The following is a 23,054-nucleotide window of genomic DNA, read 5'->3' as shown; positions in this document are numbered from 1 at the left end:
ATTAAGGACAAAAATCCCTTTTATCAAGCAGTTTCTTGGTTTACATTATAATTACTGGAATAAGGTGGGCTGGAATATATAGAAAACTGCCATGTACCATTAAAAAACACTTTAAACCTGGGTGGTGATGGCCCCCAGTATGGTGTGTCTAGGGAAATATTTTTGTGTGGTGGTGTTAGAGAGGTTTCTCTTTTCCCCACCAATTCTCTCTAGTTAAAATATGTGCAACAAAAATGGAGGTGGAGTTATAAACTGATTATCTAATCTCATAATAACTCAGCTAGCCTCATGAAGCTGACCCAGTTGTCGAAACTAACCTTAGAAATTGGTCGATCAAATGCTACAAGCAGAGTACTTGTTTTCCAGTATAGAAGCTGGTGGTCTAGTGATCACAGCCAAGCAATTATGTCCCTCTTAGATAGCATGAGTACTAGTCATTAAATAATTATACCTTTGATTAGCTGCTTTAGCTGTTCGTTGCCTTTGAAATATGATAGCACAAATTAAAGCTTTTATTAAAAGACAATTTTTCTAGGTGGCTGAAAAAGATTTGTGTGTGTGTATAAAAGATGTGTAATTTTCAGCTGCAGGAAATGAAAAAGCTGAGGAAAAAATAAAAATGTTTCCAATTAACATCTATTTCTGTCTTTGTGAATCTTGAATGTTTATAGCACATTGCTAAAACACTGGATAATCCTTTACCTTCTGCAGAAGTTTTAGTGGGGAAAAAACCTTATTCAGATGGAAAGAAGAATTAATTATTGTTAATATAAAACACAATTCTTCATTAATATTAGTTTGAGATTAACTTTTGTGTAATTGAGTATATATAAAACTTTAAATTTGTGTTAAGTGGTGAAGATAAACTTTTCTTCTCCCAATTTTCATCTTTTCTTTCTTTGAAATATATGAAGATGAAAAAGCTGCAAACCAAATTTAATTAAAATACAGTTAGTACCCTTAGATTGTTTCATGGTTGTAAAATGGAGCACTGATGGTCAGTTTCCATTTTGTTGTCAGATGTGAAATTTTAGTGTACAGTGTAAGTGATCTTCAAATCCAGAATTCAGTATTCCTACCAATTTCCCTTCTCAATCACCATCCTTCCAAAAATATTCAGGGCCCAATTATTTAAAAGTGGGACCACATTTTCAAAAGAGTTCAGCACCCTGCAAGCTTGGATTTCTGATTTAATGAAGTACCCAGTTGTCTTTCCTTTTGTTTTTATTTCAGCTCTTGCCTTGGTCTGGTGGTACATCTGTTAGAATCCACATTAACCCACTAAATGGAAATCTTCTGAAGCTTTCAAATCTCTTTTGAGTGTTTAAAGCAATTTTACTGTGGAAATCTAGTTTAGTATGAACTGCAATATGACCTACTCTGACAATTTGCTGGGAAATGCAGAAAAGTGACAATAATTCTTCGTCTCTGTTGTCAGATATTTGCGCTGTTTTGAATTTTTTTTAATTAAGTTTAATTTTTTCATTAATTTTGAGTAGAATTTACACGCATAATGTTACTCAGAGTCAGAAACTCAATTCAGCCGGGTTATTTCTGAATTTATGTCCTGTGTTGAATTTGCTTGGTCTTAGTTTTTTAATCCTTTCAAAGACCTTTTAATGGATGTTTCAACTTTATTACTTCCCTGTATGGCATCCTCTAGGAAAAGACCATTGTGTCAAGCCCCTTTGCCATTGAAGTAGGGAGTTCACATAGTGTAAGAATCTTCTGGGTTGCATCTTATGAAATAATTCTACTCCTATTATGAAAGAACAGAACATTTACACAATCTTGTTGACCCAATGAACGTTCAGATGGCCAACATAAAAGAGATCCCCAATCTGCAGCTTCTCAATGAAATGACAACTGATAAAGGATTATGGGATGTAGAGCACTAAAAAGTGTAAGAGGAGAACAAAACAGCAGAATCCTATCCCCACTGTGGTGTGTTAGCTTTATGCAGATTGTCCTGGAGCATGGGTCACCCTAAAATACCCCTCTGTCATGCAGGCCTGCCTTTCTGCAAATGTGGTATTTATACAAGTGTAGCATAGATATTTAAAATATACAAGTCGGGCTGGTATGTGTTATCTGGAAAGGTTATCTTACATTTTCTCTTGCTTTACCTTGTGTTTCATAAAAAATAAAACTTCTTTATATGAATGGACAGGGTTATTTATTTTGTGCTGGTGATGATGAGATTCTCAGATATGAGTGGCACACCAACTACATCCCCATCCCCCTTCCTCCGGTGTATGTGAAAAGATCCTATTATTTCTGATAATTGATGCTGAGGGCTGTGGCGTGCCTCATTTAATCAGCACTGTACAGCACACTCCAGGGATGTAATTCATGCACACTTTAACATCCAACATGGCTGACAAGGCTTGGGCACACAACCTAACGGCTACATCATTTTTTAATCAGCTATCTGAGGACTATTTATCTAATCAACAATGAGCTCTGTCAGATGGAGTCCAGAGGTGACATTAACAAGTCTGTAGTTTCTTGGTACAATGATGGAAGAAGATTTTAGAATCAAACTGTAGACATTAGAACACTCCTAAGAATGGAAGTGTATTTTTATTTCACTTACCAAAAAAAAAGCAATGAGTTGTAATGAGGTTTGTTTTAATAAGGTTTACAGGAGATTATATTCTTAGGTTCCATTAGGGGGTGTTCCAGGTACTAAATTAATTTATATACAAGCACCCAGGTGGTTACCGTGGTTTTGGAAATCACATAGTAGTAGTAATGGTGGTAAACATATTTGCTATAATATCTAGATAATAAAAAACCAGGGGAAAAATAGATTAATAAAAGTGAAATACCTGGGATCCCTGTTAAAGAAAACAAACGCACACAAAAATCCTGTCTGCCATGGGATAGTCGCAGATGTAAAGCTGTTGTCTGAAAAAAATACAAAGATGTGCAGTAATTGGGAGTCATTAAGTTTAAATAATTCCCAATTACTCCATATCCTAGCAAAAGCAGCATTACTTTCTTATAGACACACTGTCCCTCTCTTTCTTTAATATGTAAGGGGTATGCATATATATTTTAAAATATAGAAATGCATGCTACATACAAAATACACCTGTGTTCAGTTTGCAAAACCAAGCACTTGAAAGTTAGTAAATTGCAGACTTAAGGTTGCCTTTGCCTCACAAATACTTATGCATTTATCTTTGTAACACTCCTGTGAAATAGCAGAGAATTATTATCCACATTTTACAGAGAGACCCCTTATGCAGAAGGAGACAGGCCAAAGCTTAGCTTCACTAATTTTGGGGGGTCCAATGATTACAACCAAACTTGAGAAACCCCCAGTACTCAGTATTTGTATAGCATTTCATGTTCAAAGTTCAAACTAATTATTGCTTACAAGTCCCCAGTGTGACAGTTATCCCCATTTTACAGATGGGAAAACTGAGACAAAGACAAAAGTGATTTGCCTGAGGCCACACAGTGAATCAGTTGCAGAGTTAGGATTAGATCTCCGGCCTTCCTGATTCCCCACTCTTGTGCTCATTCTTCAGACTACACTGCCACACTGGTCGAAAGGCTGAGCATCCAAAGGTCCCATTCACTCTGGTTGCAGGTGAGTGCTCAGCACTTGCGTATGTCAGGCCCCACCTGCCTCAAGTTAGGTACTCGGAAAATGAGGAGCACACAATTAGTGGAACACCTGGAATTTTGATTTAAGTGATTTGGCCAGAATGACATCAGAAATTTCTGACAGAGGTGGGACTGAGCTTTCCTGGCATTCACCTGCCTCAGTAGCGGTAGTGATCTCTGCTGTGTATCTGAAGGTTATAGGTTCAAAGGCAGCCGATGATGCATCGGAGAGATGGATATGTGTAGGCTAGTGTGAAAACACTGGAATAATTGTTGAAATTATTTTATATTGCAAAACAGTATAATTAGAGGTGAATTTGGATGTTTTGTTAATATTTGTTTTATTGTATTATATGTATTTTAGTTAATGGGCCCAATCCATTTAAGAAAGGGTGGGACACATTTTTTGTTTGAAGAAGATTGAGAGCGGGATGCGGGAGATGTTGGTTGTGACTGCAGACTGTATAAGACCCTGCCTGTGTAAACTACAGAAAAGGTCAGAACTTGGTTTAATAAATTTATCTTCCAGAAAACAGACTTCACACTTGAAGGTGTAAGATTAGTACAGATTAGGAGACTTGGATGCCTGAGGACATTTGCTAATGATGAGCATCAGAGCCTTTTGCCTGTTTGGTTGCCAGTACGAATCCAACCCCACTCAGGATTAAAAGTGATTTCTGTCTAATGGATGTTTGGCAGCCCCTATATGAGAAGAGTTTGGGGGAATCTCAGCTCCATCTCCCTAAGCACGCATTCACTACCTTGCTTTGCACTAATTGGCAGACTCAACAGAGAAGCTAGGAACTTCCTGGGGCCTGGAACCTGAACTTATCCCAGTTACCCCTTAAGGAAGGTCCCCCACCCCACCACCCAATCAGGGTCAAGACACACTTGCAGGGCAGTGTGTGTGGAAAGCTTACCCAGCTGCTGTCCTGTAGATAAATGGAGGGCTCCTTTCTCCAAGGTTGCATGAGCACTAAATTTACACAACATTTCTGAAGCCAGAGTTTATGGTTACATACAAACTAGTTCAAATAATTTACATTTCCATAAAATGTTACCCATGGAGTGAACAAAACTTGGCAGGTATGTAGAGGACATCACATACCACATTGAAACAGTGGATTATATATGTAAGAATAGCCCTGTTCTTACAGAAAACAAATCCAGAGCACCTCATGTGGTATGGCTGAGATTTGGGTCTGCCACACTGGAGTTCTGGGTTCTGTTTCCAGCTTGTGTGACTTGTGAGGCATTGCTTACTAATAAAAGCAGTGAAAAAGATAGAATTATTAACACCAGCTGGTAAAAGTGGTGTGTCTAGAGAATGTATGATCTCCTGGGTTCCAGTCCAGTGTCCTCTCCCCATAGTCCACATTTTGATGAGACAGAAAATGAGGAGGAGGATCCATTTCATAGAATCATAGAATATCAGAATTGGAAGGGACCTCAGGAGGTCATCTAGTCCAACCCCCTGTTCAAAGCAGGACCAATCCCCAATTTTTGCCCCAGATCCCTAAATGGCCCCCTCAAGGATTGAGCTCACAACCCTGGGTTTAGCAGGCCAATGCTCAAACCACTGAGCTATCCCTCCCCCCCAGAGATTCTACCCAGTGTGGACTGCTGAAGTGAGATGCTGGGGCAATGCTAAGAAAATCATGAGGGTTTCTGGCAGCAAGTCAATTTAAATGGAAACACCAAAAGAAAGGTGCCTCCCTGATGCCAAATTTCAAAATCCTCCTACAAGCCAGGCAGAGAGTGTTTAAAGCACTTAAAATACTTTTTCAAATTCTTTTAATAAGAAAAGTAACAAGCAGGGGTTGCTGCCACTCCCTCTATAATAACCATATCTTACTTATGAGGAAAGAGAATCATATGGTCCTGTCATTTGGGTACACAATTCCCTATCAGGAAATATAAAAGAAATTTAGCCACACTGAAAATTACTGCATATAAGAACCGTTATAATTAATGTTTTACATTGATCCTCCTTGGAGATTGGGAGGAACCAGAGAAGTTCCTAGTTTCACGTCTGATAAATGGTGTATACTATTGCATAACTGTGCAGCCAGGAGTGTATGATTTCCAACTTGGGTAGACATAGCTGCACTCTTTCATCAAGCTTGCACACTAAAAATATAAGTGTAGCCACAGTGGCTTGGGCTGGCTGCCCCATGTTCAATTTCGCCCAACCCCCTCCTACCCCCAGCCCCAGTATGTATTCAAGCACCTAGTCCCTGCTGCTGCCCATGCAGGCACACTTACGCTGCTATTTTAGCACACTAGCTCAGTCAAAGCTAGCTGGCTGCAATGTGGGCATAGCCACAGTGGGCTGAGGCACTGCTAAGCCTTTAATGTTGCAACAGACATTTTGGGGAAAGAGGGGAACAGGTTCTTCACTTGAGCATTAGACAAAAGATAGAATATTATGCAGTCCATAAAGAGGGAAGACCGATGAGTTTTCACGAAGTATATGGCTGTATCGCATGCTACAACAGGGCATATTAATGGTCGTTATCTTTTTTCCTCAGAAACTTTGTTCACACAGGACATAGGTCACAGCAGTTGCTGAATTTAACTAGGTAAATATTTAACAGTTTTTAAAATGCCTGAACACAATAAAGGAACCACTCTCTACCTCTTTTTGACATGAAAACATCTATATACAAGCTACACTTTATGAAAACTCATCAGTCTTCCCTCCTTATGGATCAGTCATTCTGCTGGATTCGATGGTCTTAAACAGTATATTTGACCTACATAGTCAAGGAAGTTTGTGCCATGCAGAAGCAATAAATCAAATCACAGAATGAAATGATTTAAGCAAAAGTGGCTGGCTTGAAAGATTTCAAGAAGTCTTTTTGACCCCTTCATCTTAGAACACATGCTTCAGAGCCATGGATTCAAAGTCTTTTATGGCTTATCATTATATAATCTCTTGCTATGATAATAATAACAGGAATTTCTGGGCTATATTTTGTGCTGAAGTAAAATATTATAACAATTTATGCTGTTGTTTCACAGTGTAGCACCATAATGTAGCTCTGTAGTTAATAACATAGCTCTGTATTGCCAGGCTACATATAATGACTTATTGTACCAGTCCGGATTGGGAGTCAGAAAGCACAAATTAATTTTCCTGACTGACGGGATAGAAATTTAATCTCAGCAGTCTAAATTCTAGATGTTAATTCGTTTGGATGAGATCAAAATTATACTTGTAATCTAGCTGCGCTCTCAGGTTGGAATTTTTTGGTTTGTTTTTGATAGGCAATGCGAAAATGCAAAGTCAATGCAAGTTCAAAGACAATAAAAGGGTTTGTTAAAACCGTTTAAAATAATACATTAATACTGCAGGTTATGGTATTTCAACATTGTAGTCAGAAAGCTAGATATGTCAGGGCAAACTAAAGAGCTAAAACTTGCATTTCTTGCAAAATTAGTAGGCTAAAAAAAGAAACTAGTATTTTTTTAATGGAGGAGAGGCCTAGGGGAAAAGACTTTAGCAAATCCAAGTATTTGAAGATTCTTTCTAAATAGGAAGCTGAGTTACCATTAAAAACAAAAGAAAATAAATATTTTTTTTAGATTCTTTATATAGAAAACTTGTTATGAGATTTAATAAGCAGTGCACATCAGAGGTTGGAGATATAATCATCTTCTGTTGAACTGGCTTTTGAATTAGAAAGAGAGTCCAGACTAGATAGACAGAATGTCCTGGGGTATGAGTCAGTGACATATCAGGCACATAACTACCTGCAGTGCTTTGTAAGGCCTTGTTTGTAAGTTACAAACATTTGTAGTCCATGCGTAATCATGAAGGCAGTCAGGGTAGGCTGTCTAAGATGGGCCTTGGTGTTCTCACATACATCAGTCAGAATCCTGGAGGCTGCATTTGGCATTGTCCAAAGCCTGCTGATGGTAACAGTATTGTATTATCTGAGGCAGTGAAGCACCACAAAAAGTAGACTGAAGTCCAGTCAATGCTGCAAGACACACAAGGATGTATCAGGACCTCAGCTTCAGCCAGAAAATGTCCATTTGTTTAAAGGAAGAAAAAGGCATGACATTTAACACATTTAAAATTATTTCATCAATAGGTTAATAGAAAACCAGGCTGCAAGTTCACTCCTGCTTATACATCCATTCTCTAATGTGCGATTAGAGTATGAAAAATGAAAAACATAAAGCAGACTGGGAAAGGGGCTTTATGTACTGGAGACAGCCTCCCCTTTCAGAGGGGTGCTAAGTCTAGACTTCGCTATTTATATGCAAATTTTTTTCAGAAAAAGTAAGTTTTCAGCGGGGAGATTGACCCTCTTTAGTTGTTACTTCCTGCTCTGACTTGCTAAATGTCTCTTAAAACTGAAGGTTCATAATATTAAAGGGCACAGTAGACAGACACTTTTAGACTTGACCAACTTAAATGTATAGATAAATCTGACTGAATCAGTTGGTCTCCTGGATAATATTGTAGATTTTCATTTCAGTAATATATATTTTTAAAGTTAAGGGGATCGGTGACAGCAGTCAAGTGTCCAGATTTCCATTTTTTCCCTTATCAGTGCATAATATTAAACACTGAATGCCACTGCATTAAAAGAATGGATAGGTTGTTAACATTCTAGGGTGTTTGGGTACTGCTCTTCAATTACAGCTGAATTACCATTTTATAATAGTGTTTCTGGTTGCATGCAGATGGTAGTTATCATTCTCAATGCTGTACATGAGGAATTGTTCCAAAAAGGCAACTTTCTAATACAGGTGGTAGGACAGGGTTTCTCCTTACAGCACGAAACTGAATTCCCCATATGATCACATCACCTACTGTATGAATCATGTTATGTGCTCAATCTTCTGATTGAGCTACTTGTCCATTATGGGAAAACAAGTATTTTTCCATTCTTAGCCATTCAACTGAAGATACAGCTTTTTGTTAAACATTTGAATGAGTTAACAGTAATGTTACTTTTCCATATAAACAGTCTTTTGGTTGAAGCACTTCTTGGCATTCTAAAATACACATCTAGAAAAGAAAACAAGAAAAAGACTTTTTCAGAGTTTGCATATATTATTTGTTGTGTGCATATCATCTCAAAGATTGAAGGGGCATACTAGGCAGGAGTGGGAGAAACAATATATACACCTAATTATGACAGATTTGTTACCAACAGGTCCCCTGTTGACTGAGATGGTAGACTAACCAGTTCACTGCAATGCACCATCACAATTAACCTTGCAGTATTTGACAGCCTTAGACCAAGATTTGCATGAGGGAAGAGACTAGGTGGAATATAAGGCCTGCTGAAGTGTCTGTCTGTTGGCACTTCTCTTATTCTCTCTTCTGTCTGGCTTGAAGACAGGTATGAGCTCTAATACTGCTGACAGCTGATGGAGGTTTGCCTTTATCACTGTTGTTAGTATTGTGAAGTCTGTTCTCCAAGCAGCATGTATACAGTTACCTGACAATCACAATGCCTGCTAAGTGGTGCAGCCATGAATTGCTGCTTTACCACCTCATCCTGAGAAGTGCCCCAGTAGGTTACATTTGAGACCTATTTTGGGTTAGCGATGGGAAAGCTTGCTCTGCTACTGTCCATACATACTAGTTTGGTGGATAAATAACGGGTCGATTATCCAGTGTGTTAATGTTGGTTGTTGTTAAATGGTAACAGTGTGTGTCTGGTGTTGTTTTGAAAAGAAAGATACAGGCCATGCCCCATGAAATTGACTCTAAAAATATTGTTAGTCTAGTTTCAGAGTAGCGGCCGTGTTAGTCTGTATCCGCAAAAAGAAAAGGAGGACTTGTGGCACCTTAGAGACTAACAAATTTATTTGAGCATAAGCTTTCATGAGTCCTCCTTGAGCTATAGCTCACGAAAGCTCATGCTCAAATAAATTGGTTAGTCTCTAAGGTGCCACAAGTACTCCTTTTCTTTTTGCGAATACAGACTAACACGGCTGTTACTCTGAAACCTTTTCTTTTTGTTAGTCTAGTGTATTTCTCATGCTTTCAATTAGCTTTTGGGGAGAAATATATAGATTCTGCTAAAAGACAGTGAGAGAATTAATTTCCCATAATGAGCAGAGGATTTAAGTGCTTTTTGTACAGTTCTGCCTATTAATGTCAAAAATGGGAGCTTGAAACAGAGAGATTTAAAAGTTTGATGTGATTCTAATACAGCAATGATGGCATTATGGTTTACCGTCCAAACAAGAATTTATACTTTGCCAGTAACCTGCCTCTGAAAAAACAAGATGTGCATAGTAACAGTTTCTACTTGATATTTATAATAATAATAATAAAGTAGAACAGCTAAGCATTACACTAGAAATAATGCTTATGGTGGTTTAGATTATTTGAACCTATTACCTATTACATCATCACCTGGAATTAAAGGTTTTACTGTTATAGGCATCTAGTGATTAGTGTACCCTCTTAGCAAAAGGGGAAATCCTTTGGTTGGCAATTCTTGCTATAAATTAAACAGCATTATACCTCAGTAGTTGTCTTGTCTCTAATAGTGCATCATGTATACAAGAAGCACAGAGTGCATTTTCTATTCCATTGTTCATTGCTATTTTAGATCCCATTACTACTGACAAGTCTTGTCATGTTGTAAAGTCTTGAAAGTATCTTTTTCAGTGGAAAAAAAAGGAGCAAGGCCTTCCATGTTGGTGGTGGTTCTGAGAAGCTGTGTTTGTGTTTGTCTATGTTGCTGCTTCACATATAACAGGCTTGTGCTGGTATTTTACTTCACATGCTACTTTGACATTTCTTTTCTCCCCTTTTTCATATTTTTCTTTTCTTTATATTTTATTATTTTCTCTCTCTTTTTTTTCTTTCTCTTCCCCTTCTGCTCTCTGGATGCAGCCAAACGCAAAGCATGGAAACTAAACCGTGTTGGTAGCCTGCGAAATATATACAGCAGCAGCAGCACCAACACTGAAGGTAACAAATTAAAACAACACGTTTTAGATGAACACCTTTCCCTCTCTCCCCTTTATACCTGCCTCTCCAGACTTGCTCCCCTTTCCTCTCACTTTCCAAATGCAGGAATGGAAATCAAATTTGCCCAAAGCATGCGTGCTTTCATCTTTTGTTTGCAGAGTCATTCCCATGGTCTTTTCATCTTTTTGTTTGTGCGTTTTATTTTGCCATTCATGTTCCTTTCAGCTTACTTAAATTCTGACCTTTCCCTCTAGTCGTGGAGTGGTGATGTTTAAATTACTTCGGGAACCCATTTTCTTTTATTTATTTATTTTTCCCCTTTATACATGTGGGTACTCAATGTAATATTTCCCAAGTTATTACAGTTTTTAAAAGTGTTAGTATCAGGTGTAATGATCTGTAGCCAAATACAATAGTGTGCCGTGACATTTAAGTAACAGTCTTAATTTGTTTTGTGAAAGCGTTCTCCATAATGCTCTTTGCAGCTCTAATCCAAAGGCGAGACAGAGCCAGGTCATTTGCATGTGCTACTCTTGCTTGTAAATTCTGTATATTGTTGTATTTCTAAAGGTCGCCTGGTGCCAAAGTTCACAAATTGACTTACATTGCTTTTTTCACTGAAGACAGCCGTCATGCCTTTTGTATAATAGCAGATTGAATTTTTCCCCACCTTCATTTGAACAACACAATTATAAACTGTCTTCTTTTTTTTTTATTATTACAAATGTCAGAGGTCAGAATTACTTGGAAGCCAGGCAAGGAGAAAAACCCTCGGCCACCATCTCAGACAGCGAGTAAGAGGGGATGGTATATGAAATATGGAATGCAAAATAGGTCACATCTCGGTAATCTTGATATTATAGGGGGGAAATCTTTTTTTCACTTAAGTGCAAACCAAATGGGTCAAGTAATCACAAGCGCATGCCCTAACGCTAATTGACTTATTTTGGAATGATTATAACTGTAATATTTTTCTTAATGTCACTGTTTTCTGGGCTGTTGATTTTAGCTATTGCCAAGTAGTGGCATTAAATCTCTTGTAAATTTTAAATTGCATGCTATTTCTGTAAACAAGTCCCTCTGTTCACATCCTGATCATTAACCTTTGGTGATTTATATCACCATCCTTTTTTTTGCACAATTACTACCGTATTCCTGTCTGATGCCTTGCTCTCACCGACAGATACAATGTGTCTGGGAAACAAAAGTGTGTTTTTTACTGCAGCTTGTTAAGGAAGCACATTATATTATAATCTTGTTTTATTTCTCATTGGAAACTTAAAATTCTCACCTTTTAAGTAACAACAACAAAGCTATATCCATTGTGATACTTTTGTGTTACCTTTTAAAGCATTTAAGCACAGAGTGTGAAATGAATTGGAGAGAAATAAATACTAGTTGCTGAACATGAATAAATAAGCTTTTTGCTATTTAAAAGGAAACTTCCGAGATACTTTTTTGTAATTTGCAAAATGTGGGGGTTTTTTTCCTCACTGGTAATCTCTTTTAAACTTGTTATTTTCCCGGATCAAACATGCAGGCATGTTTGCTATTGTAGGGTGACTCTTGACAAACATGGGATTTACTGTTCTCTTTTTGCTAAACTTTTAACAATAAAATAAATAGAAATAATTGCATATATTTTACAGAAAGGGAGTTCATATTTGGGGGCCTGTTCAATCTTAGGTGCCATTTAACATACTGATACGCATAAATTAATATGAAAGGTATGCTAGGGGTGTGTTCATCTGTGGGAGAACATAACTTTAAAAGTTGAACTCCTAAGACTTGCAACTAGCAGCACCAATGAGATTTTCTCTATCTTAACTAATTAGGCAAGGGGCGGGGGGTGGTCTTTCTTGGAAGTACTCACCATATGGGAAAAAGAGTCCAGGAAATTTGTGAGTAATAATCATGCATCTTTGAGCTATTAAACAAAGTCTGTGGATAATGGCTAGCATTGCAAAACTGGGAAATGCTCAGTAAATCAGGAGTGTACACAGTAGGAGTCTGTCACCTTGCCTCAGTGGGCCACAGCTGAAAATATCAGATTCAGGACAAACCGCTGAGAAATGGGGCAGACCTCCCTCCACCAAACTGGTGGTTATTCCTTCATAAGATATACTAAGCCAATAACGAAAGTAAACTTCTATCTCACCACACTGGTTAACATGAAGTCAGAAATGCAGCCTCCTTGGGTATCCCAGCCCTTGTTTCACCATCCAGACACTATACTGAATGATGAGTGGTTATTTAAAACCAATTTCATCAAACAAAGGGTTCTTCTAATCCCAAGAGATCAGCCACATAGCCAGGTCAATATATAACTCATATCTCACCCAATAATCATGCTGTTGCCAATCCTTTAGTATCTAATATCTAAAGGTTATTTATAAGAGGAAAGAAAGAGGAGAGAGTTATAATGGTCAAGGAAAACAAATACGTACACTCATTGCAAAATTCTTGTATCAGGTTTGAAGCAGTGATGTTATAAACTGCTGGCTTGTTAAGTCTCTGGTAATTTCCAGAAGATTGAAAGGTCATCTTTGTCACCTTTGTCCGGCTTGTCCTTATCCGTCCTGCCACGAATGCAAGTCAACACCACACCATTCTTGTTTTGTTGCGAGCATGTTCCTTCCATTTCTGGCCAAAGAGCTTAGTCATGGTTTTGGCCCCGTGTGTTTTCGGTCTGCCCAGCAGTCACTTGTGGTCTCTGGGGATCCAGTCACTGATGATTGAAAGGTACTCAGTCCATTAGTAGAATGCTCCTGTTAATGTAATTCCATAGTCCAGAGATGAGAGCAGGAAAGAGGTAAAATGCAGATGCTTACAGGGTTTGTTATGCCTTCTCCCATGTGGAGGGACTGCTCTCAGTCTTAGTTTGTGGAAAATAACAGGCACAAGGAGTCGTCCACGGTCACATGAGCTGGTCGCATGAGCTAGTCACATACTCTTGCATGCTTCAGTGAGTCATGGAAACGGTCATTACTAGTATTCTGGCTAAAACTTCCCCAGGAAGGCCCATCAGGCACTAAGTGCGTTCCTCAGTCGTTTAAGTGTCCTTTAATGGGCCATCAGTTTGAATAGTCCATTCACAATGTGCTGGCCAAACTGGATGTAACTTACCTTGTGGGTGTTATCCCAGGAGCAAACACACGTGAAATACTAATACATAGTCAATATTCATAACTTTAGATACAAAGACGATACATACATACAAATAGATAATCATATTTGATAGATTATAACTTTTCCATTGATACCTTACATGACATATTTCATATAAATTTGTTGTAATTACATAACATTGGTAGCAACGGTGATATACATCATCATATTTTAATCATACAACATCACAGAGCCCCATATTAACATAACTATGCTTTCAAAAAGGGAAATGGTAATAGGAAATGGCAATCCAAAATAGCAGATATGCTTTAGAATATGCCTGTTCAGTTGCGTTTAAACCTTTTTCATTTGGACACCCAAACCTTGGTTGCTACAACTTCCATAACCAATGGATCTCTCTGTGTTCTCCATACTATGGATCCCACCACTTTCCAAGCTTGCCCCAGGCTCACTCAAATGGTATGTATGTCTACACTGCAATCAGAGATTTGACTGCAGCACATGTAGACAGACTTGAGCTAGCTTTGATCTAGCTAACTCAAATAACAATAGCAGTGAAGTCACAGCAACATGGGCAGTGTAAGCCTGCCCAGATCCTTAAGTATGTAGTGAAGCGGCTAGTCCATTTTGCTATGCATGCCACTGTGCCCAAAAATTACAAGTATTCTGTTGGAACTCTTGCATCCACAAACTGACTAGACTCATCATTTCTTAACTGTGATCTTGTCAATATCCTAGCCCATGACAGCATGGATTTAGATTAGTGGTTTTCAACTTTTTTTTTCATTTGCAGACCCCCTAAAAAATTTCAAGTGTAGATGTGGACCCCTTTGGAAATTTTAGACGTAGTCTGCGACCCCCAAGCATCTGCGGACCACAATTGAAAACTATTAGACTGTTAATTTTTTGACATGCAGAGAAGTCCCATAGAGAAAGAGAGCTAGCAGGAGCTGGAACGAAACCAGGTCTCACTCCCTAGGGTGTTACCGTTAGGTCACTAATACATAATAGGTAATATATGCTAAAACATCCTTACACCCCAGGGCCCAAATTCCATCCTCATTTAGACTTGACCAACTATGCTGATTTCACTGGGAGTTCTGTGGATGTAATTGAGGGCAAAATTTGGACAATAGTACCTGTCCAAGTAATAAAAGGGACTAAATTTGTCTAACTTCTACAATCAGAAAAGAACAAAGCTGTTTAGACCAATAAGGTTGTCTGTGTTCAAGGAATTGCCCCCTTGCTCTTACCTGCAACTTAGTGAGACTCCCATTATATATTCATTCACTGATTTAGTTCTACGTTTGCAAGGCCATTATTAGGGTTTGCTGCAAACATTAGGTTTAAGATTTTATTCTACCATAGAGAAGTGACAAGTTGAATTCTTATTGCAGGCAAAGCAATGGTCACTCTGAGTGAAAGATCCAAAATGTTTAGAGGGGAAGGTATATAATATAAACTTGGTATGTTTATAAAAGACACCTGACCCCTCTCACCTTTGTGATTTCAATTATCGTAGTTATGCTGTTTAAATACAAATGTGATTTTTCAGAGATCAGCACATTTGGAGCATTGTACACTGGTGTAACTTTCTAAAATTAAAGAAACTGATGCTGTGTTTGCTCAGTATGCTATATTTAAACATCTATAATTATATCAAAACCACATTTCTTCTAGTCTTCATTCAGGACTGCATGCATGACAAGTTTTGAGTGTTAAACCCAAGTTGTATTTTAGTTACCAAGTATAAAAAAAATCTGAAAACGTCTAATCGTATGAAAAAATGTGTCCATTAACTCCAAAATGCCTGAACAGATTTTTATGAAACAGTCCCTTTAAAAAAGTAATACAGAAGTGACATTTCAGCTGTAACAATGGCTTTGCTGCCTTGACACTATCGTTGTCACATTTAAATGTACTTAAACTCCTAACATTTGAATTATATGTCCACTTTGAAATGTAAACTATAGAACTGCAAACTGAAATGTGAAATTGTTTTTAAAAATATTAGAAAAATTATCCATCTAGCATTGACATATATCCTGCATAAACTGACTGAAAATGATTTTATGTATTTCCTCAAACCCAAGTGCCCTACAAAAACAACGAATGCCTACAATAAAATAATCCACTCCCCTGAGCTAATAACAAGCTTTTTGTCTCCAGTTTGTCATGTAAGGGTGGTGATATAATTCATCCAGTAGATCACAATCTTTTTTCAAGAGCTGTGGGCCAGAATACCTGTGGGTGACTAATGGCAGAGTCACATTGACCTGATAGGGTTGAATTTCAAAACTAATTAGATTTAGACCACTGGATTTGGAGAGGGGAGAGAAGTATTAGCATAGTCATGCCCAGTGGGACATGGCACAAATTTATTTCCTTAATTGGGGCTGCTAATAAACATACTTATAATCTTCCAAGATATGAAGATAAATTACACTGAGTGACAAATGGTAATGATAGCAAAAATTATCAAGTACCTAAATAAATTAAAACAAATACCTTTGGTTTTGTACTTCTTTCACAACTATATGGGTAGGGTGTAAATATCTATTGCCTATTTTAGGGCATGAATATAGTTTTTTGCTGCAACCCTAAGTCTTTTCAAATGACTGATTCAAAAGAGTGGGTGGGTAGGAATTTTATGTGGGGGAGGGCTTGGCTGGGGAAGTTTAAATCAGTCTTTGATACCACATTGTTATGAAAACTAAGCTTGCAATATGTCATTTCAGGCACGTGTAATAGAATGGGTTTCAAGCTTCAGTCCCAACTGTTGAAGATGGTTTTGGATCATTAAAAATATACCAATATCTTTAGTCCGACCCATCACTTGTTACTATATTTAAAGGAAAAGTACATGGTCCCTGTTGCAAAGTTAGTTGACTCATCCAATCTAAATGTGTAGTGTATTTATTAATTAACAAGTAAGCAGCCAGCCTGATGTACCTGTGATAATGGCTACATTATAGTAAGATCAGCATCCCAAAAATATGAAACCTGGTACCATGAAAAGAAGATTAATCTTATGATTAAGTCACTGGACTGGGACTTGAGAAGTCTGGTTTCACTTCCTGCCTCTTCCAGACCAAATATCCCTTACTCCCACTGTGCCTTAGTTACGAATCTGCAAAATCTTCCTTTCTTTCTCTCTCACTCTCTTTCTCCCCCTGTTGTCTCTTTAGATTTTAAGTATTTCAGGGCAGGCACTGTTTCTATGTCTTTGCATGATGCCTAATTCAATGGAACCCTGATCTGAGGTGAGGCCTCTAGGAGCTACCATGATACAAACCACCACCACCAGTGGATGCATAGCTCAGTATATGTTTGAGGTGACTCACATCATTTAGATTAGACAATGCTGGATATGGCACCTACGATCACAAATTGATCTAGACATGATTTTAGAATTACTCTTTCAGATAAAAAGCCGATTGACATTTGAAAAGTTTTCTGGGAAGAGGTATAGCCTTTATGAAAAGAAGGTGATTTGAGTGAATCTTATTCCTTGGCCATGTCCAATATAATTCATCAAATTAGGCCTCTCCACTTGCTATCTGAATGTTAGAACAGGAAGACACTTAATGACATTCACTGTGGACACTGCCTTTGTCTGTTTTCCATTGGGATGCTTCCTCACTTAGCATTTATGGGCTTACACAGAAGGGATACCAGAGATATCTCTTGACAGAGAATAAAGTTTATCCAAAAAGAAAAGCGTTGAGGGATCCATCCACTGAGGTAGCCTGAAATAATCATTTGTAAGTGTTATTTCATTGAATCCATAAGAAGTATTATCCATTTATATATGATGTATCAATGTTTGTTTTCACTTGTATTGTACTTGGTATATAAGGAATATTTCTTTCTTTCCTAGGGTGGGTAGGTTGTTGATGCAATAACTTTCCTGTTGCCCCAACGAAAGTAACTGATAACCACATATAACTGAAGATGTTAGGCAAAATTAAAGGTGGTAGTGTAGGAAAATAGTAAAAGCTAGATCTGGAATATAAGAAGTGATATTCTAACATGAAAGGGGCAGCTGTTACACTGAAACTTAAGAGAACTCTACAGTTTTTCTAATATGCATTGTCTTGGATATCCAGTTCTCATTGGTTCTTTGAAAAAGCATCACAGTGATGTATTACTCTTTAATTATAATGCAGTGGAATCCATACATATGTGTCTCCCTCCAGCTCTTTCCAACTCCTTGTTTTCCCATCCAAAAAGATATTCCCGTCAGACATCTCCTGTTGATAACAACTTCCAAATGTAAAACAATTGCAGCTGTTTTTTAGCACTTTAACCCTTTGTCTGCTAGGCTTCCAGGAAATAATTGATGACTGATTGGCCCATTAACCTTTTAAAAAAAAATGTTTGACAGCCTGGACTTGTGTAATGAGGAGGGATTCCTTGTGAAATCAGTTTGATGGCTGAGTTGCTTGCCCCTGAGGATGCAAAATTAGCCCCGTGGGACCTCGTCTGCATAGAAACTGGACACAATTAGTGTAATATCCGGTGTTATTAATGTAGTTTGGAGTAATTGGGCAGGTTGATTTCGACAGGTTGATGGTGCTAAAATACTATTATAGTGGACCTTTCTATGAATAACTGTTACACACGGAAACCTGTTTGATAAAGTGTTGTGATTAGACTCGGAGGGGTTTAAACAGCTCAACGTATAACACTGCTGGGTAAAACCCAACAATTTCATCTTATTTTGTTACATGGATTTTTCTCTCTGTGTATGTAGCATTTAAAAATTCTAAACATACATGACCTAGCAGTGCATGCATTTGTGTAATCACAGTAACATATAATACGCTGTATATTTGTTATTTTAAGATCACAGGTTTGAAACAGTAGTCTACCATATTTAGAATAGTTTAAACAGAAAAACTTATAAGAACAGAGATCTTCAGCTGGTGCAGTTACTTCTGATCTCCTGTTTTTAGCCTCCTCCCCCCTTTTCTGGGGAGGGGAACAAATTCGAAAGTGGAGGGCATGTGAAAAAGAATACTAACTTCCATTTCCTTCATGGGCTGCCTCTCTCAGCCAGTTGTGGTGAACATTTTGGCAAGTTTTCAGACCAAAATAGAATTGTAGCTCAATCCAAAAAATTACATAGCCCCTTTTACCAAGATGGGAGTACATGTAATAACCCTCTGGTTATATGTGTTATCTGTGCCCTCTGTGCCTGAGCCACAAAGGGTATGAGTATGTTAGAGCCCATAATATGGAGTTTAGCTGGAAACTTCTGGGTTTAGCTTTGAGGTTCCCAGCTCATACCCCAGTGTGTCAGCCAAGATGGCAGCTGTCACAATGTCATCTGGTCACAGCAAAGAGGGTCAGGAGATGAAACAAGAAATTTGTGTATCAAAAACTATTCTTTGGGAAAAGATAGTTTGTATGTAAAAATGGAACGTTCCAAAAGGTGCTTCTGTATGACACCATGTAATGTTCTTACTAGACTGTTTTGTACATAATGTATTTGGTAGACATTTCTGTAAACAAGGAAAAATGTATAAGTTGACTGAAATATTCCTGAAAAGCAAAACTGGCAGTTGAGACACATATTGATGGAAAATCACATTGGCCAAATGAGATTCTAACTTCTGGTTGTCTAGAAAGGGATACTGTGTGTTCAACACCAAAGTCAGTTCTGCCTGCAATACCTTGGCTGTCAAGAATGCCTGCCTAGAGTATAACAGGAATTCTTGTAAAGTCTTTAATGCAAAGCCAACATTGAATACTAATGTGTGAGAACTACATTCTGCCTGTAATCTAATCTCATTTTAAATTCCTTGCCATTGACTATGGATGTTCAGAGTTTACTATGATACTTGGACTGGGGAAGGAGGAAGAATAATTAGTAATGAAGAGAGCAGTTGGCTCTGTCAGAAAACCAGATAAAGTGCCTAAACATGATCAAGTGTTGATGCCAAATTTTACTGGATATAAAACTGGCTGAATTGCTGAATTTATTCCTAATCCCAAATTCCTTGTTCCCACTTACGAAGTTAGCTTCTCTAGCCATAGTATGATGTAGGATATAAGCAATGAAAGGTAAGAGAATTTAATCAAACATTTTTTTAATTTTCATCTGAGTCACCAAGCAATTAGCAGAGACTTCCCAAATCCATACCAGCTTAAAATATAGTTGAATTACAAATAGGATCATTCTCCACACAGTTCTCATAACTTGTATATGTGTTCAAAAATCAATCCTTTCTTAAGTATGAGGGGGTTTCCCCTCTGCATCATTATGCTCCTCATATTTTATTTTTCTATGAAGATCTCTTGGATCTTCACAGGACCTTCTGTATGCTTAGCAAAGGAGTTGCCTCAGTGCCAATGCACTCAGTGCATTTTTTCATTTTGAAAGGGGCGATACTGAAAATTTTGCCATATGCTGTTGCTTCTCACTTCTCTGACAACACATATTGTAGCTGAGCAGATATATTTCTCTTGTACAAATATATGGCAGCCTATTTATAGAATATACACCAGGAGGTTTTTCTTAAGTGGCAGAGGTGGTGCCACTGGGCCTATAGAAATTCTTCAATACTTGCATGTTTGAAGGAAAGTCCTATTAATCCCTTAGAGACCATTAAAAAGAGTAGTAATGATAAACTCTCGAAGTTGGACTCCTTAATACAGGAAGCTGCTAAAACAGGGGCTGGATCCTTCCCTTTCTCTTCTCAAACTAGCCTTCCACATTTTTTGTTCTGGCTCTCTTCCCCCTCAACAGCACTTGTAAGATAACTTATTTTGTTAATGTAACTTTAGTTTTGATAGAGATTATACATCGTAGATGTGAACAACGATCTAATAATTCAAGAAAGCAGTTTGGATGACATAATCACAAGATTTGGATGTCACTAAGATCTGTGAGAAGTAAATCCATGGTTTAACTATAGTATTTTATGTAATATGAATCTGGCTATGTATTTTGGCATTACACATCTTGTTTTGGCATAGGAGTAGTTATATCGATGTCCAACTAGGAGGTTGCCGAGTTGAATCTTCTTACAGAAAGTTTAAATAAATAAACCCTGATGAGAGCTACTGTTAAACGTGGCTGGATTTCAGATCCTTTACATGCTTTCATTCATGCATAACTTTACTCACTTGAGTAAGCGTGCTGAAGTCAATAAGACTACTCCGCATTAGTGAATATTTGTAGGATCAGGGCTCAAATTAAGGAGAAAAACTGTTGATCTTGGCCCTTACAGTTCTCTGGGTCAATTCTTGAGCTCATTTTCAGTTCTTACTCATTCCTTGGGCAAATTCCCACTGAAGTTATATGGCACCACATGTGTAGATTATGAAGTCTTCCTTCCAGTATTTATGTAAATTAATTGTTATTTGTGATGATGGTAGAGCCTAGACCCACCTGAAATTGGAGCCCCATTGTGTTGAGCACACAGAGATGGAAGACACAGGAGGTGTCTTCACTGCTAAAAAAGGGCTTTTTTTTACCACCGAATAATTAATGCGCTTTAGCTATTCTGCCGTCAAATCCTAGAGGAGACACAGCATCTGTAGTTTTTACTGTGAGGTCAACCATAGTCAGGAGAGAATGCTGACCTCACCTAGCTACCTCGTGGTAAAAACTACAGGCATCTTGTCTCCACTAGGGTTTTACAGCAGGATAGCTAATACATGCTAGTTATCTTGCTGTAAAAATGTCACCTGTTTGGTAGTGAAGACATAGCCACAGAGTAAGAGACAATCCCTGCCCCAAATTGCTTACAATCAAAATAAGCAAGACAAAAAAGGTGAGAGGCAAGGGATATAACAAGCAAGCAGTGTGCATAATGTTGTGGTTTCCTAGCGCCATGTTAGTTCCATGATTTTTTTATTTTGGATTTTTGTTTGTTAACTTTTTAGAGGTGGGAAGATTCTGCTAGAAGAGTTAATAAAAGAACAGATGGAGTGTGGAAGATAAGTGGTGGCAGGAGAAGTCAGAGGAAGGGAAGGTGCATGGAGGAGGGGTTGGAATAAGCAGCCAGTCACCAAAGGGGAAAGAATGTTCAGAGTAAAAGCAGCAGAAAGCTCTCTCAGGACTATATCAGTGTCTGCTGCTGTGTCTGCTCATGCTGGCTGCGTCTCTGCTCAAGAGCTGATTCTGCCTTAGAATATTTTATTTTCTTGGAGCCCAGTGACAAGAGGGGGCATGGTGTCACATGATTCCTGCGGTTCCTTGGTGGTGGTCTCCAGCTACACTGTTTTTGGGGGGAGTAGGGGAAAACAGATAGTGTATTATTATGTAATGTATGTAGTAGTGTAAAGTAGTGATCCCTTGTGATTTTCCTGTTGGTTAAACAGTATATCATTGTTTTGCGTGGATAGGAGGGACTGTATCTCTCTCTCTCTTTTTTTTAATCATGTTTTTAAAAGTTGTAATTCACAATATTTTGATGCCAAACCAATGAATCACAAAGTTGGGACTCCTTGTAATTCACTGATGTGGCATCCTGATCAATAATTGCAACATATAATTCAAACTGTGGGCCAGCCCCAGGGGAGTACTTCTAAAAGCCGCAGCTGGTTACAAAAATGAGCCTGCCAAACAGCCATGGCTTTCATAAGCCTTTGCTGGGTTTTTTTACCCTTCTATGTTTTGATTTAAAAGGCCAACTTGAGGTGTCCTGATTCACCACAATATAATGTTTGCATTCTCTTCCCCTTGCAATCACAGGCCTTATCTCAAAGCTGACTTGCGCCTGAGGGAACCTTTTGTCCAGCCTTTGATAGATCTCTTCTTTGAGCCAGGCTGGGCCTGACCTGTCCTGGACACGTCATTTAAGTAAAAGTGAACCCTGGGCATCTTAAATTTGGGGCCAAATTATCTACTGATTTTTAATTGGCAAAGCTGTAATGAAGTTAGTGGCGCTCCACCAATTTACATGAGTGGACACTCGGCCTGGGGACTGGAGTTTGCGTTTATTGGGGGAAAAGTGTTGCCCCAGAGATTGAAGGAATGATTTCCAGTCAGCAGTAGAGCTATATTTAAATGGACTAATTTTTAGACTTGTCATTTATCTGTACATGTTTATGAATGACAAAATAATGCAAAAGTTTCTTGGCTGTAAATGTGTAAGTCGTTGGCAGACAAGTGAACATAAAATCCCTCTCTAAAGCAAACCCATTATACTTTTTGTTCACTGGTACATTATACTCTCTTATTCTAGTTGTTCCATGATTCCTTGAGCTTTTTTCAGCTTCCTTGAACGTTTTTTATTTGTCTTTGGGTGTCCCAAGTGTGTTTGGAATCTGTGTGTCCAACCCTGCAATATCGCTGATACTTTCTTACACTGTGTTCCCCTGGCCCTGAAGTATTTTTCTT

General features: G+C 38.1%; 1 protein-coding gene across 2 annotated transcripts in view; it reads left to right on the top strand.

Moving 5' to 3' along the window:
* AGAP1 (ArfGAP with GTPase domain, ankyrin repeat and PH domain 1) overlaps positions 1 to 23,054 on the top strand; it is a 696,795-nt gene that overhangs the window by 587,587 nt on the left and 86,154 nt on the right. The gene's annotated exons all lie outside the window — the stretch shown is intronic.

The sequence above is a fragment of the Eretmochelys imbricata genome, chromosome 11, assembly GCF_965152235.1.
Source record: "Eretmochelys imbricata isolate rEreImb1 chromosome 11, rEreImb1.hap1, whole genome shotgun sequence".
NCBI lineage: Eukaryota > Metazoa > Chordata > Testudines > Cheloniidae > Eretmochelys > Eretmochelys imbricata.
Note: the sequence above shows the minus strand (reverse complement) of the source record. Positions and strands in the feature narration are given on the sequence as shown.